Source organism: Plectropomus leopardus, chromosome 8 (assembly GCF_026936395.1).
Source record: "Plectropomus leopardus strain MGB_pleo_1.0 chromosome 8, ASM2693639v1, whole genome shotgun sequence".
In the NCBI taxonomy this organism is placed as follows: domain Eukaryota; kingdom Metazoa; phylum Chordata; class Actinopteri; order Perciformes; family Serranidae; genus Plectropomus; species Plectropomus leopardus.
In genome coordinates, this window is record NC_142183.1 from 4,476,118 (window position 1) to 4,490,971 (window position 14,854).

Below are 14,854 nucleotides of genomic sequence, written 5' to 3' on the forward strand. Positions count from 1 at the left end.
TATCAGAGCCGATATTTGGCATTTTGCCGATTATCTGTATCGGTGTTTTATTTTAATGACAGCCGATTAAATCAATCAATGCCAGATGTGACCATATTTCACCATATAAGCTCCAGGATGTCATTACTGTGATGTCAACAAATGCACATGGTGGGGTGATGCAGCACGATCCTTATGTTTACAGCACACGGCAACCAACACGACTGTAACGATGGTTAGGATCAGGCAACAAAGTCACGGACGGTTAGGTTTAGGCAAAAGAGGCACATGGTAAGATGGAGAAAAAAAACATCCACACAGGAAGCAAACTTCGGACTCCTGCACCAAATTCGGTTGTTTGTGGGACTCATCCACTTCCCCATCCACCTGTCCCATAAGTGCACTCACACAACTTGTATTACGTGGTTATTTGCAGCTATTATTAGCTGTATTAGCTATTATTGTTAGCCGTTATCAACTGTCATTGTCCTTTAGCATTTAATACACACATTTTGTTGACCCACATTCTCAAGTGACGCCGCCCCTGTGCATGTGGACACACCCGGTGCCATCCGGCCATCCACCAGCGTATATTAACAGGGCCACCAGTTCTGTCTGAGCGCGCTTTCAACTATTTTGGGATGGATGCGGAAGGTGGTTTTTAGCATCACGCTCGTACGCCAAAAGCACTGATAAAGCAGACGTATTTGATGCATTTGGAGTGACAACGGGCTGTTCGCTCAGTGTAAACTTGAAGCTTCAATGACACACAAAATTTCGTTGTTAGGTTTGGAGGAATGAGGTGTTGGGAAATAGTTTACATTAAATTGCTAAAATGCTTTGCTACATGCTTTGTTCATGGCAGCTCTCTGATCAGCTGTAAGTTTGTTTGAGAAAGCAGCCAGAACTGACCAGAGATCAGCAAACAGACGGGAACAGAAACAACATCCTCTGAAGAATCAACAGCGTCTGAAACAGCAGGATTGTGGGATGTGGACAAATGATATGAAGGAGGTAACTCGACTTTACTGATGTAAAAAGCTGCCGGACTGTTTTTCTCCCGAACTGACCAGACCTGCAAAAACAACCTGTAACTAAACTACACTTACATAGTGTTGTCAGAAATATCAGTTTACCAATAAAAATCTGAATATTTGAAACAGTTCCAATACTCATTTTCTGCAGTACTGATACCATTTGAATGTTTTCGACACTCACTGTGCTGTTCTGTGCTGCCAACCAAGAAAAGAATCATGTTATAAACTTTTTATGCGTCTTTTTCAATTAAAATTTTTTGCCCATAACAACTGTTTTTTCAAGGTATCGTATCAAAGTTTGAAATTCCAGCATTGTGACAACATTACTTTGACCCAAGTAAGATGTCAGTTAGAAAAATGAAGACTTGAGACTTCTCTGATATGGACAGTTTTGAAAAAGTAAATTCCTGGATTACTCAAAATGAATCAGACAGTGTCAGTCAGGTCCGGTCTCTGTTACGCTAAACACACCATGACAGGACAGGCTTCCTGCAGCTTAAGGCAAGGGGCATTTAAGACTTTTTTTAAAGCCACTCAGAATTCAATTTAAGACCAATTTTACAATTACTAAAATTTAAAGGGAAAAAAAAGGACGGATACCAATTACAATTATTTTGTGCAAATGTTTACTGTAACATAAAACATTTTGGTAACATTAATGCAAGAAGCATTTGGGGATATATATATTTTTTTTTTTTTAATTTCCAGTTATTCTCATAAAATTTTACTTCCCATGTCTTTGCATTTTTTAAGACTTTTGCAAGATTTATTTTTAGACATTTTAGTAACAATTAACAATTATTTTTTAAATTAATTAATTTAATGCCTTTTAAGACTTTTTTTTAAAAACCACTCTGGATGTAATTTAAGACCAGTTTTATAATACCAAAAATTGAAGGGAAAAAATGACACCAATTATCTAGAGTTAGGCAGACTTTTTGGAGAATTTGTAACATAAAATACAACATTTTGGTGACATTATAAGAGGCATTTGGGGATTTTTTTTTCCAAAGTTACCAATTATTTTGAGATTTTACAATGCAATGTCAGAGAAAAAGATTCACAAATTTTTTGCATTTTTAAGACTTTTCTAAGTTTGATCTAAGACATTTTAAAATAAATCAGTCCTGTTTTAATATTGATTAATTAAATGCCTTTTTAAGATGTTTTTGGGATCTGCAGGAACCCTGCAGGAGTGATGAACAAGTAGGTGAATTTACAAGAGATAGAATAAAACCAGAACGGTCCGTATCTGAGCAGCAGAGGTGGCAAAATACTGACTTCCAGTCCAAAAACACTGAATCCTATATTTCCCATCATGCACCTGGATAGTGTCTTTCATTAAAGCCTCTTTAGCCTGGTAAACAGCAATGGCTTTCAAACTCTACACAGACTGTGTGTTGGACATTTTTAGCCATTTTAATTGTCCAAAAGCTAAAAGACTTGATGGACTTTCCACAAAAACACATTAAAACAGCTCTTACAGTTTTTACTGCATCATGTTATTAATTTTAGAGAGGAGTGCAGTTATTGAAGGCCAGGACCTTGTAATAAATGCAGACGTTTTATTTTTAAGGGAACAAGATGAATCACCTAAAGGTAAAATGTATGAATTGGAAGGAACAAATTATGGATTTATGCTCAAAGTTTTTACCCTCTGGGATCCTTGTTATGCTTCTTAATTTCCCCGAAGTTTCATCTCATGTCAAACTAAATACTCTGTTCTTGATTTGTTGAGTCTACAGGTGATCCGACATGTAGTTACACTTTTACTGAACCGCTTGATAATCAGCTCTCATTTATAATGAAGCCAATAAGTCCAAAAAAACAGACAGAGTTTAGTCTCTGGAAAACATCCTAAATATACGGGCTACTCCTGCTGCTTTCCAATAAAACTGTATTTAAGAAAATGGTTAAAAGTGGAACACTGTTAATCCAGCGTGAATAAAACTTCTCAAAATTAAAGAGGACAGTTTGAATTTTTAACCTTAAATTCTCTTTTTCATGTTGAAACGTGTAGAAAGAAAACACTGAAAATCATCCAGATACTTTAAAACTCACTGCCAGACACTCACTTACAGTATATACTACACACACACACACAGACACACACACAGACACACACACACACACAGACACACAGACACACACACCATGGCATTAATCAAACAGGAGATGGAGTGTGACCGCTGTTTGAGTCTTTAACCAGCGTGGCCTGCCGCCTCAAATACACACACACACACACACACACACACACACACACACACACACACACACACACACACACACACACACACATAAATTCACACACAAACCCGCCTAATGAGCCATACAGCACACATACACACTGACACTTACACACAAACACACATACACACACACAATCTCTGGCTGGCTGCCAGGATGTTAATCAAATAAACAGTGGATATTTAAATCTGATTCAATGGGAAACAAACTCAGAGCAAACACACTCTGACAGGACATAACACACACACACACACACACACACACACACACACACACACACACACACACACACACACACACACACACACACACACACACACTGCAGGTTATGTCTTGAGTATAATTGTTAATCTGAAAGTTAATCTGAGCAGAATTTAAATCAGAGGTGATGCGACAGAAGCAAACTGAGACTACACTAACGTGGCCACCTTTAAAAATTCCACCTTAACATGTAACCTGCCAATAAGCGTTTGTCTTTAAATACTAATATGCTGTAAAAAAGCCTCCACACTGATCTTTGAGGATGTTTTTAGTCCGGATACACTTCACCTGAGTGAGTCAACGTTGCTTTGTTGTAACCATGGCCGGCATCTTTCTTTCTTTCTTCTTTACCACTAAGTTTGATTTGCTTGCTGCTCGTGTGTCGACCTGTAGCCTGCAGGAGCAAAACAAGCTGCTTTTTTAATGTTGCTGATTTTTTTCTTTTTCAAACATTATCATATTTGTACTTTTAGTTGATTATGTGTAAAAGAATCGTCTGTATGCTTTCTGTTTTGGAGGATTCAACTTGCTGCCCTGAGGGACAAATAAAGTATTCTGAATTTAACTGAATGTTTTTAAAGTCTATCTGAAATTAAAACAGATTTTTTTTTCCCTAAGAAATAAAAAGGGGTTTCACTCATTTGTTCACAACTACAATTACTAAAAAGTAGGAATTGTACTTTTATTGATTTTTCAGCAGCCACAGCATGTTGCAATATGTAAAGTTGTAGCAACAGATATCAGTACATAACCAACAATATGTATTTAACTTCTGTTTACATCTCTTTATATGTGTATTTATCTCTTCTCATTACATATTTTTAGTATATCTGCATTTCTGTTTACATCAAAGTTAATTCATTTTGCAACACTGATCTACCACAAATTTATATTTTATTTCTGCACTATTTTATGTCTTAAATAATCGTTTTTACTTTTCTGTTTATTATTTTTATACACTTTTTTGCATCACTGGAGGGAGCCTGAGATTTTAAATGTCCATTGCCATTCACTGCTTCCCTGTAACTGCATGTGATATTAAATAACTTGAAACCATATGTGCCTGTTGAAAAGGGTTAAAAATAATAATAATTTAAAAGAGGCTTAAAGCTCAGCTGGTGTCCAGACATTTAGGCTTACATGTGTAGTTCTTTACACTAAAAGGCAACTTTGTTTGTTTAGTCCGATATCACAGATCACAGATTTGCCTAAGGGTGCTTTAAAATTTGAACACAAAAAACCTCTTTTGTTCTCTGACCTTAACTTCAGATAAGAACAAAAAAATCACCATTTAGAAATAAAATTACAGTACAGACAATGAGGATGAAGGTAAAGATTGATTTTTAAACATATCTAAAGAACACGGATAAACATAAATTCCATAAAAAATAATAATGTTATTTCTGAAGCGTTTGACACATAACCCAATTTTTTAACGCTTTTGACATCACATGACATTTTGTTTTTGGCTCTGCCTGATAACGTTGGATGTAAACGCATCCTGATGATCGTCCAGTATGACTGTAATTAGTACTGAAAACACACACACACACACACACACAAACACACACACTCACCTTCCTTGCTAATTGCTATGGAAGTCGAGTTTGAACAGTTAAAATATGCACATATTGTCCATGCAGTCCAGTGTGTGTGTATGTATGTGTGTGTGTGTGTGTGTGTGTGTGTGTGTGTGTGTGTGTGTGTGTGTGTGTGTGTGTGCGCATGTGTTGATTTATGCAGGGCTGCACACAATTACTGACAAATACATTTACCCTATCAGGCCTGTGTGTTCTCCTTTACACACACACACGCACGCACGCACGCACGCACGCACGCACACAACTCTCGGCCTGCTGTCTTCCCACCATGCCTCAGCTTCAACTCATTAGTTCATATTACACGGCTAATAAGAGTTCACCAAACAGGTGTGTGTGTGTGTGTGTGTGTGTGTGTGTGTGTGTGTTTTATGTCATTGGATGAAACAAACTGATCACCATCCTCCTCCTCCTCCTCCTGTGTTCCAGATTTCATTGATAAATCAAAACACTGATCAAGTTCATCAATAAATCTAAATCTCTCCTTCATCTACCTACTTTTTTTTCTCCCTTTGTACTTAATTTTCAAAAGTTTGGATATTTTTCCTTTATTAAAAGACCAACAACAGAAAACAGACTCACTCATCAATAATCAAACATCAATCAATAACAGCTCAGTTAATTGTGATCACACAATGAACAAATGACAAAAGTACATTCTGCATTATACTAGATTAACTAGACTTGTTAATTAACTGCCAAATCCCATTAGAAAAATCACAAATTTAACACTTTCTGTTTTCTTTGTGTATCATTATTTCTCTTTTTTCATGTTTGACTGATTGACATCTGTAAGAACCAGAAAAATCCATCGACAAAATCACCTATTTAACATTCTGTTTTCTTTGTTCTTGTCATCTTTATATTAGGGGTGGGGAAAAATCCATACAGCATAATATTGCAATATTTCTGCGAGGTAATATATCGATACACACACGCCAAGTACTGTCAACTATTAACATTACCAGTACAAATTAGACTTTTGGTAATAAAATATTAAAATCAACTGCTTTTTCAGTCCAGTAGATATAATTTGCTGCAATAAAAATGGCTGAAGTCAGATGGACAGACTGAGAACTTTCTCTTGTTGCAACAAAGTTTTCCTTTGGGGACATAAATCTGCAGATGAAAAGGAGTATAAATCTCAATATGTGTTACCACAATACTATAATGCCGCATTGTCATTTATAATAATGCTGTATTTTTGGTCCATTAGTGATTCCATTTCCTACTTTTCAAGATTTGATTCAATGAGACCAGTAAAAACCACCAAATTCCATTAGAAAAATAACCAATTTAACATTTAGTATTTTATTTTCTTGTTGTTTTCTTTATCCTTGTCGTGTTTTCAATGTCTGACTTCATTAGACTTGTTAGCACCACCAAATTCCATTCGAAAAATCACCTATTTAAATTTTTCTCTTCTTCGCATGTATATTATTCTCGTCTCCTTTCAAGGTATGATTTAGTTTTCATCTGAGAGTAACTAAAAGTAATCAAATTACATAACTGAATCTGGTTTATGTATTTTTTATGTATCTACGTTGCTTTGCTGCAGTACATACTGATATTGTGTTGTTTTGAGGGTGTTGTCTCCATGGTGGGAGGTTTTTGGTGCGCCTGCGGCCCGCTGTGGGCACAATGGCGGTGGCGGTGCCGTTGGGGAGGAAACGCCCGCTGACTGATTTCCATTTGTGCACCTTAATAGCGTGTGTCATTCCTAATTAGAGCGACTGGCTCGGGGAAACGGTGGCTCGATGCTGAAATGGCTGCTCCTGTCATGCTGCAATTACCAACAAATTAGTCTTTAGACTGAAGGGCTTCTGCACACACTCACACACTCCTGACCGACGAGTGTGTGTGTGTGTGTGTGTGTGTGTGTGTGTGTGTGAATGTGTGCTAATTAGTACGTTCTGTGAGGTGTTCGATGTGTGAAAATGCATCGTAAAAGCAGGTTTCATGGACGTCAAACTCGGACCTGCAGCTGTTTGTTCTGTAGCTTCCCCTTCAACGTGAACAATAACATCAATAACACACTCATCAATACTAATAATACTGACAAAGCTGCTCCGTCAAACAAATCACTAACATTTACAGTAAAGTGTTGTAACTTTGAACTCCTCTAAAGAGTAAAAATGCGCATCTGTTCGCCTGAAATCATCAAACTCAGGCCTCTGTAAATCCAAAGTTTCTTTGGTCGAGCATTGTAATCTGATTACTATAATTATTATAAGTAGCAGCAGTATCTTTTGTTTGTCATCAGAATACTTTCAAGTTATTTCAGTCTTTTTTCATTTATTCATAAAACTGTGGTCACTGTGGTGCTTTGCAAGAAATTACGCCTGCTTCCTTCCAGTTACTCTCTAATAATTTTGCCCTTTAAGGTGCACTGAAAAAAGAAGAAAAGTAAGCAAAAAATGTCTCTGTAAAGCTGTAAAAAAAACATAAATGAAATTTGGTGGATAAAGTTCCAACAGATGAAAATAATACTATTTATATAGTATAGTATTTTTGGAAAGTGTTTCTCATCAGATTCTTTTCAGCTCATTTCAGTCTTTATTTCTTCATTTATTTAGAAAACTCTGGTCCCTGTGGTGCATTCAAGGTTCAGTACATCTGAGTTTTTCTAGCCAAGTACTGAAACCTTCTTAGTTCCAGTTTCTGTCCAATGATTTTGCTCTTTGACATTTTAAGACAAACTGGGAAAAGAAGAGGAGTAAACACAACATAGTAAAAAATGCTGATTTTTCAAATGGAATTTGGTGCATTCCGTAAATCTGAGTTTCCCTTGTCAAGAAATATAACCCACTTTGTTTCAGTTACCCTCTAATGATTTTGCTCTTTCACATGTGAAGACAAACTGAGAAAAGAAGAAAACTAAACACAGAATGTCTTCATAAAGCTGTAAAAATGTTAATTTTCAAATGGATTTTGGTAAATAAAGCAGTGCTAAGTAATGGTGCATTCAGAGATCTGTACATCCGAATTTGCTTGTTCTAGTGGCTGTTTCCAATTGTTTTTTGGCGGGAAATTATGTTCAGTTGTTGGTGTCAAACTCACTGCAAATGTGGATGTGAAGGAGAGAATTTTTTGTGATGTTTTGACATTTTCCCTCTCAGGATGGATGGAGCGCCGAACTAATGCAGCTGCATGTTTTCTCTACTCAGCTGTTTCCTCCCAAACACATCCTTCACTCTCACACACACTCACACACACTCGCACACACACACACACACACACACACCCTGGCTGGCCGAGCCCATTAGCCTGGTCACCTGCTCCTCTCAGACGCAGCTCGAGGTTAATTGTTTGCAGCTTTTTTTCCTTTTTTTTGTGCATGGCTGCTTCTGATTAGCCGAGCGGCAGCGTGCGGCGGCTGACACTCTGCAGAGGCCACAAGGAGACAAAAGAGCCGAGCTCGAGAGTCGATGGTTTATTTACACGAGTCAACTTCACTTCAACAGCGGCGTCAACGACGACGAGGACGACGTGTCGGGGAGGATTTACAGTAACGAGGCTGACGCGGCATCTGCTGGCTGTTTAATTATCTAACACGTTCTTAAGGCGGCGTTCAGGAGAGTTTAATTGTGTGTACGTGAAGGAGAAGAGGAGGAGGAGTGAGGGAGGGAGGGAGAGAGGAGAGGGTGTTGACAAATGCAAATGCAGGAGGAAGTGCATTTGTTCTCACCCGAGTGGGAGAATAAAGATGTTGAAAATGAGGAGGAGAAAAAAAACAGGTAGTGAGCGGTCGAGGCCTCGGCTGACCTCCTCCATCATTCTTCGGCCACCGTCATGAGTTACGGCTCTCTGATAAAAAGTCTCTCAGCTCTCCGATCCATCACTGCCAGACTCTACAGACTCTCCACGTACAAATTCTCCCACCCGCCCTCCTGCTCGCCCCCGGGGAGCGCCAAGTGGAACGCCAAACACCCCCGATGATTGAGCCGGTGACGAATGACGCTGCAGACGAAGTGGGGAATCCCCACGTTGACGATTATTTAACTCGTCCAAACGCTACCTGAACTCCCCCACCTCCCCCCACCGAGCCTGGGAACCTGTACTTTATAACCCCCTCCACCACCTTCACCACCTCCCCCCTCCTTTAACCCCAGCAGACAAAGATAGGGCGTGGACGGCAGGATCACTCACTCCTCGCTCTTTTTCCACTTTCACTTTTTCTCCCCTTTGTACAGCGATGTCAGGGAGGGTCGAGGGAAATCTGTTCACCTGAAGCTCCAACACACACACACACACACACACACACACACACACACACAGACACACACACAGACACACACACAGACACACACACACACACACACACCTACCAACACTGCAAGAAAAACCTCCATCTTCACACATCATTTCTGCCTGTTATTGACTTCTCAAAGTCTATTTTTTTTTTTTTTTTTAACCCTTCTAAACCTGGATCGACATCACTTTTCTTGTGCTGCCTTTAGACGCTTTCAAAAGTATTTAAACGTTTGAACCCTGAAGAAGTTGGTTCAGTTTATTCCAAAAACATGTGGGAAAAGGCAATGAGCAACTTGTTAACAAATGTTCCAAAAATTGCAAGAAATTTTGTAGATTTTAAACTTTTAAACTCTAGTGAAAAATATCAAGGGAAAAACTATATATCATAATTACATATTTCAAATTATGTTACAGAATTATTATAATTTATTCACTTCTTTTCATTTTATTTTCCTTTGTTTCTTTTTTCTTTTACTTTTTACTAATTTCTTTCTAATTTTCATTTATTTTTGTTAAGTTGCTTATTGCATTTTCCCCCCATGTTTCTGAAAAAAAACTTCTAACTCACTGGCTCAGGGTTCACAGGTCTGAATACTTGTGAAAGACATCTGAATGCAGCACAAGAAAAGTGATCTTAGTTCCAAAGTGTCAAGAAAACTATGTTTCACCCTAAAAACATGTCGCTTTATATTCTTTCACTGAGCTTTTTAGTTCTGTTTGTTGACATTACAAAACATTCACTAAACACAGGACATCAAACTTTGTTACAGACAGGACGATGAGGTCTTGGACTTATTTTCATCGCTGTCACTTGTGTTTTCTCAACATTTATCACAATAGAGACAAAATATTAGAGAGTACAAACTAGAGAATTTAATCATAAGAACAAACAACAGCGGATTTAAGAAACTGTTGATGCAAACATGAACAGACTGAAAGGTAAATGCTGATTATTTTACTTGTTCTAAGAAAATACAAGTTTCAGGACTCAGCTAGAAACACGGTGACTTCATAAGAAGTTTTGGTGCCGAAAATTGAACAAAAAGATGCTTTTTCATTTCATTTTACTGCTCAAATGCTCAAACGCAAACATCTGTACAAGTTTAGCATTACAGCAATATGATTTAAATATGATCAAAGAAGTAAAACAGACTAATAATCTGACCGGTACTAACAGAGTTTAGGTAGATAGTTTGGGTCTCGGAGTCCAACAACGGGCCCAGTGTTATTTTTGACAGAAATCACCAACAAGTTCAGCTGATGTTGTTTAACTGTAATTGTGGTTTTTGCACCTTACTGATAATATTCTGTTCACATTCCTATTACTGAAACTGCTGCACAACAGTTTTCCTCAAGATAAATTAAGTTTAATCTTATATTGATATTACAGTCTTACTTCTTCACTGGATTTTTTTTGTCCTGTCGTTATCTCTAGTTTTGTAGTCACTTTCTTCACCTGTGCAGAGATGACCTGTAGTCTAATCTTGGTGATTTTAGCTGTATAACTTTGTGATCAAAGTCTGCGGAGCCTCAAAAGCTAACTAACTCACTTAATTCAACAAATATCTTGCAAATACAACACATCTAAACTCACACACAAAAGCACAGAAATACCAAACAAACCCAAAACAGGAAAAACGTGAATTGTTCTGTGTGTAACTGACACTGACATCGATTTGACGCTGTCACAAACAGATCTCAATACACAAGGATTCAACAAAGGGTCTAAAACCAGGGTGGGAAATCATCGAATTTGAGTCTCTAATCTCAAGAATGCACACACAGAAAGCTGCAGACTGCTGTCAGTTTCAACACACGTTCAGCAACATTCAAATCACTAAGACACTCAAACACCAAACTGATGAAGAGGACAGAAACAAACGGCAACATGTTGGACAAGAGTCGTGTTTTTTTGTTTTTTGTTTTTTTTTTAAATGCATGAATTCTTAAATCTCAAGTGTCCAAAACATTTATTTTGTAGTTTTTTTCCTAAGTTATGCTTTTGAGAAACACAGTTGACCTCTGCAGTCATCTCAAAATATTCAGATTTTTTTTTTTTTTAAATCACTAAACTGCTCATGACTCATACGAAGACATTCAACCTGTGATGAGAAGTCTCAAGCTACATACTTATCATATTTCTTATGTTTTGTATATGTATATGTTTTGGCTATTCCATGTAATATATTGGAGTATAATACAGGTTTTTCTCTTACCTCTTATTTCTATTTCTGCTTCTTTATTACTTTTCTATGCCTACACTTACAGCATAAGAGCATTTGTAACATGCCGCAATTTCCCCGAGGGCTCAGTAAAGTATTTCTGATTTCTAAAGAGGCCGAGATAAGGCTGTGTGTATTTTTTGTGTTTGTTTTTTTGTTAGAGATTTAATATATTTTCATTTATCAGAGAGAATCAGGGTTTTAAAGGTGTCAAACCAGAGTTTGTTGCTCATCTCTCTCAGAATATTTTCACTCTACTGTCCACTTTTTTAATAAAAAGATGCAAAAGGCGGCAAAAATATTTCAAAATTATTTTCAAGTTTGTGAACAAACTACAAACTCTACGAACACGCACCGTTACACACCATAATATGTATGATCTGCGCGCGCATGCACACATACACAAACACACACACAGACACACACAGACACACACTCAGACACACACACATACACACACACACAGACATGCTTGAGTATCACAATAGTGAAGTGAAACAAAGCGCTGACCTCTGACCTCCGACACAAATTTACAAGAACAACAAAGTCACAGGTGGATTTAAACAAACAGATTTTCTGGACGTGTTTCAGTTTTCTCGTGTGAACGGTTATCACGTTGCAGGTGAAATTAATCTCCAACACGTGAGAAATGTTTAAAACATGAACTCATGTTCACATGTGGAGAAAATGTTTTTCTTTTTATAGATCGCTGAGGGCGTCCAGATGGCCGAGGGGTCTGTGGTCCGTCACCGTAACAACCTTATTGTCATTTTAAGTCTGATTTAAATTATGATATTGTAGAGGAATAACAACGCAAGTTCACTGTTTTAAAGAGAAATGAAATTTTAATTTTTTTAGACATTAGAAAAACATTGTTAGACTGTTATCGTCACCTCGTTCACTGTCACTCTGTGTGCGTGAAAATGTTTGTGGCATGTCAACAAACACGCAGAAAACGTTCTGTATGATATTTAGAATGATCATTTTTGCTGACCTGTGATTTGATAACGTAGTTACAGTGACAGACCGGCGTACCAGGGGATTTTTGGTGCTGTCAGTGTCGCTGTAACGCCCCGGGGCTCGAGACCGACACAGAAACTCGTGCCGTTTCTTATCCCCACAAAATAAAGACTAAATTAAATCGCCTTGATGAGAAAAAACGATTTTTAAAATAATTTGTGTTTGGGGTTTTCTTTTAGTTCAAGATATTTTTGACAGAAATCACCAAAAAGTTCCTGAATTATCTTAATCAGTTGACATGTTGTTTTACCGCCTCACCGTAACACTAACATTGTGTATATTTGTTTTTTGCAACATTATTTGTAATATTGAGTGTTTATTTTACAATTTGCACTGTTTTCCTACATTGCACTGCAGCTGCTGCACAACAGTTTCCCCAAGGATTAATAAAGTTTTATCTTATCTTGATGAAAAAGAAAAGAATTTCTCTATATATGTTTTTTTTAACCCCAGCTTGTTTGAATTCAGTTCCCAAGTAATCTCCAACTTTGTGATGAGTGTGTTTAGCTGTGCAGAGGTGACCTGCTGTCTACTCTCTGTGATTCTGGCTAAATAACTCTCTGATGAAGGTCTGAAGGGATTCAGAAACTAACTTCATTCAACAAATATCTTGAATGTGAGTGCGAGAATAAATACAACACACCAAAACTCACATACAAAACCACAAAAATACAAATGTGGGTTTACACTTGTGACTTCTTTTTTTTGTACAAGAAAACCAGAAACAGGAAAAGCATGAATTGCACTGCGTGTAAGATGACACCGACATCGATTTGACGCCGTCACAAACAGATTTCACCACACGGGGATTCAAACCGGCGTCTTCCTGCAACTCCCAGCACAAAGCACAACAAACACTCGGATATCTTAGTGTCATGATTCATATCTATGGAGAAATAATCCGCACAAATCTACAGAAACGCGAAACAAGGACAGATCAAACCCACAACTCCAGCACACAGAAACACGTTAATCATCTCCTCATCTCTGCACTCCGATAATAAACCGTTAAATCAGTAAATCAAATGCCTCATCTTCCCTTAAATAAACACATGTAAGAGCTGAACCACTTCAAGAAACCCTCAACGTCCATCATGTCGAATATCTGAATCATTAACGTCACATCAGACGGAGGAGCTTTAGGCTTCATTTCCATCTTCTCGTAGTCAAAGCTACTGATTCACTCCTCAGTTCGGGGGAGTTTACCTGTGTTTAACTGAGGGATTGTGCTCTGCTGTGAGGTTTGCATGTTTCTAAATGTTCAGCAGAGTGAAATAAGACGCTGCTCTGACACGCCGACACACTCTGAGGACATTTTTCTACAAAACCTCATCAACTCTGGTTTGAAGATTGCAGAAATGTTGCTACTTTAACACTGAATTTAGCTTCTGTTTGCATCTTACAAACTATTTTCACTATATTTATGCCCCTTTTTTTAGTGTTGTTACTTTCCAGTCAGTTTGGATTACTATTCAGCTTCTTGTTTCTTTATCTTTTCATGTTGAGTTATTAACGACATGCTTGGCTGATTTCTCACTAAAGTCGATGGAGAAATCGCTTAATTTTACAGACTTCTCAAACGCATCAATTAAAGAACTCTAACCCTAACTCTTTCAACTGATTTTTTTTTTTTTTTTTTGCCTGTTTTTGTAAGGTATGAGCAGAAACTATTGCAGCATTTGCTCTGGAATTGCAGAACTTAAGTGGGAACTTTCCAACATTAAGGAATAAGCAGAGTTTTGGGAACGCACATCCAAAAACCTTTACAGACGCTGGATGAAAAAAGTCAAACTAAAGCAAGATTCAGGCTGGAGATCTGCACACTGTATTAAAAACTCACAGTTATTTTAATTGCGTAACGTTTTGACCTAACAGAGATTTTAGTCAGACATTCTCAAATCAGCATCACAAAGCAGACATTTGTCAGAGCACTTGTCAGGTTCTGGTCCAGCATTTCCTTTGTTTCCTGTTTTATTGTTTATTTGGGAAAATATTTGAAAAAATACACACTAAAGGTCAAATTTGAGATTTTGAGTTGTTATTGTCGGTACAGTTAGAGCTCCAGAATTTATTTGTCGACGTTGGAAAACAGCTAAAGCTCCAGCTTATGCAATCCATTTTCTCACATAGCTTCTTTATTTTTATGTATTTGGTTATTATCTGTATCACGCAGCTGCCCTTCAGTAACGTCCACTTGTGACCGCAAAATGAGGCAAAAACGTACTTGTTGCAAAGC

At 37.6% G+C, this 14,854-nt stretch overlaps 1 protein-coding gene across 3 annotated transcripts in view; it reads right to left on the minus strand.

Moving 5' to 3' along the window:
* Window positions 1-14,854, minus strand: part of LOC121947826 (transcription factor COE3) — a 184,264-nt gene that overhangs the window by 164,695 nt on the left and 4,715 nt on the right. The window lies entirely within an intron of this gene.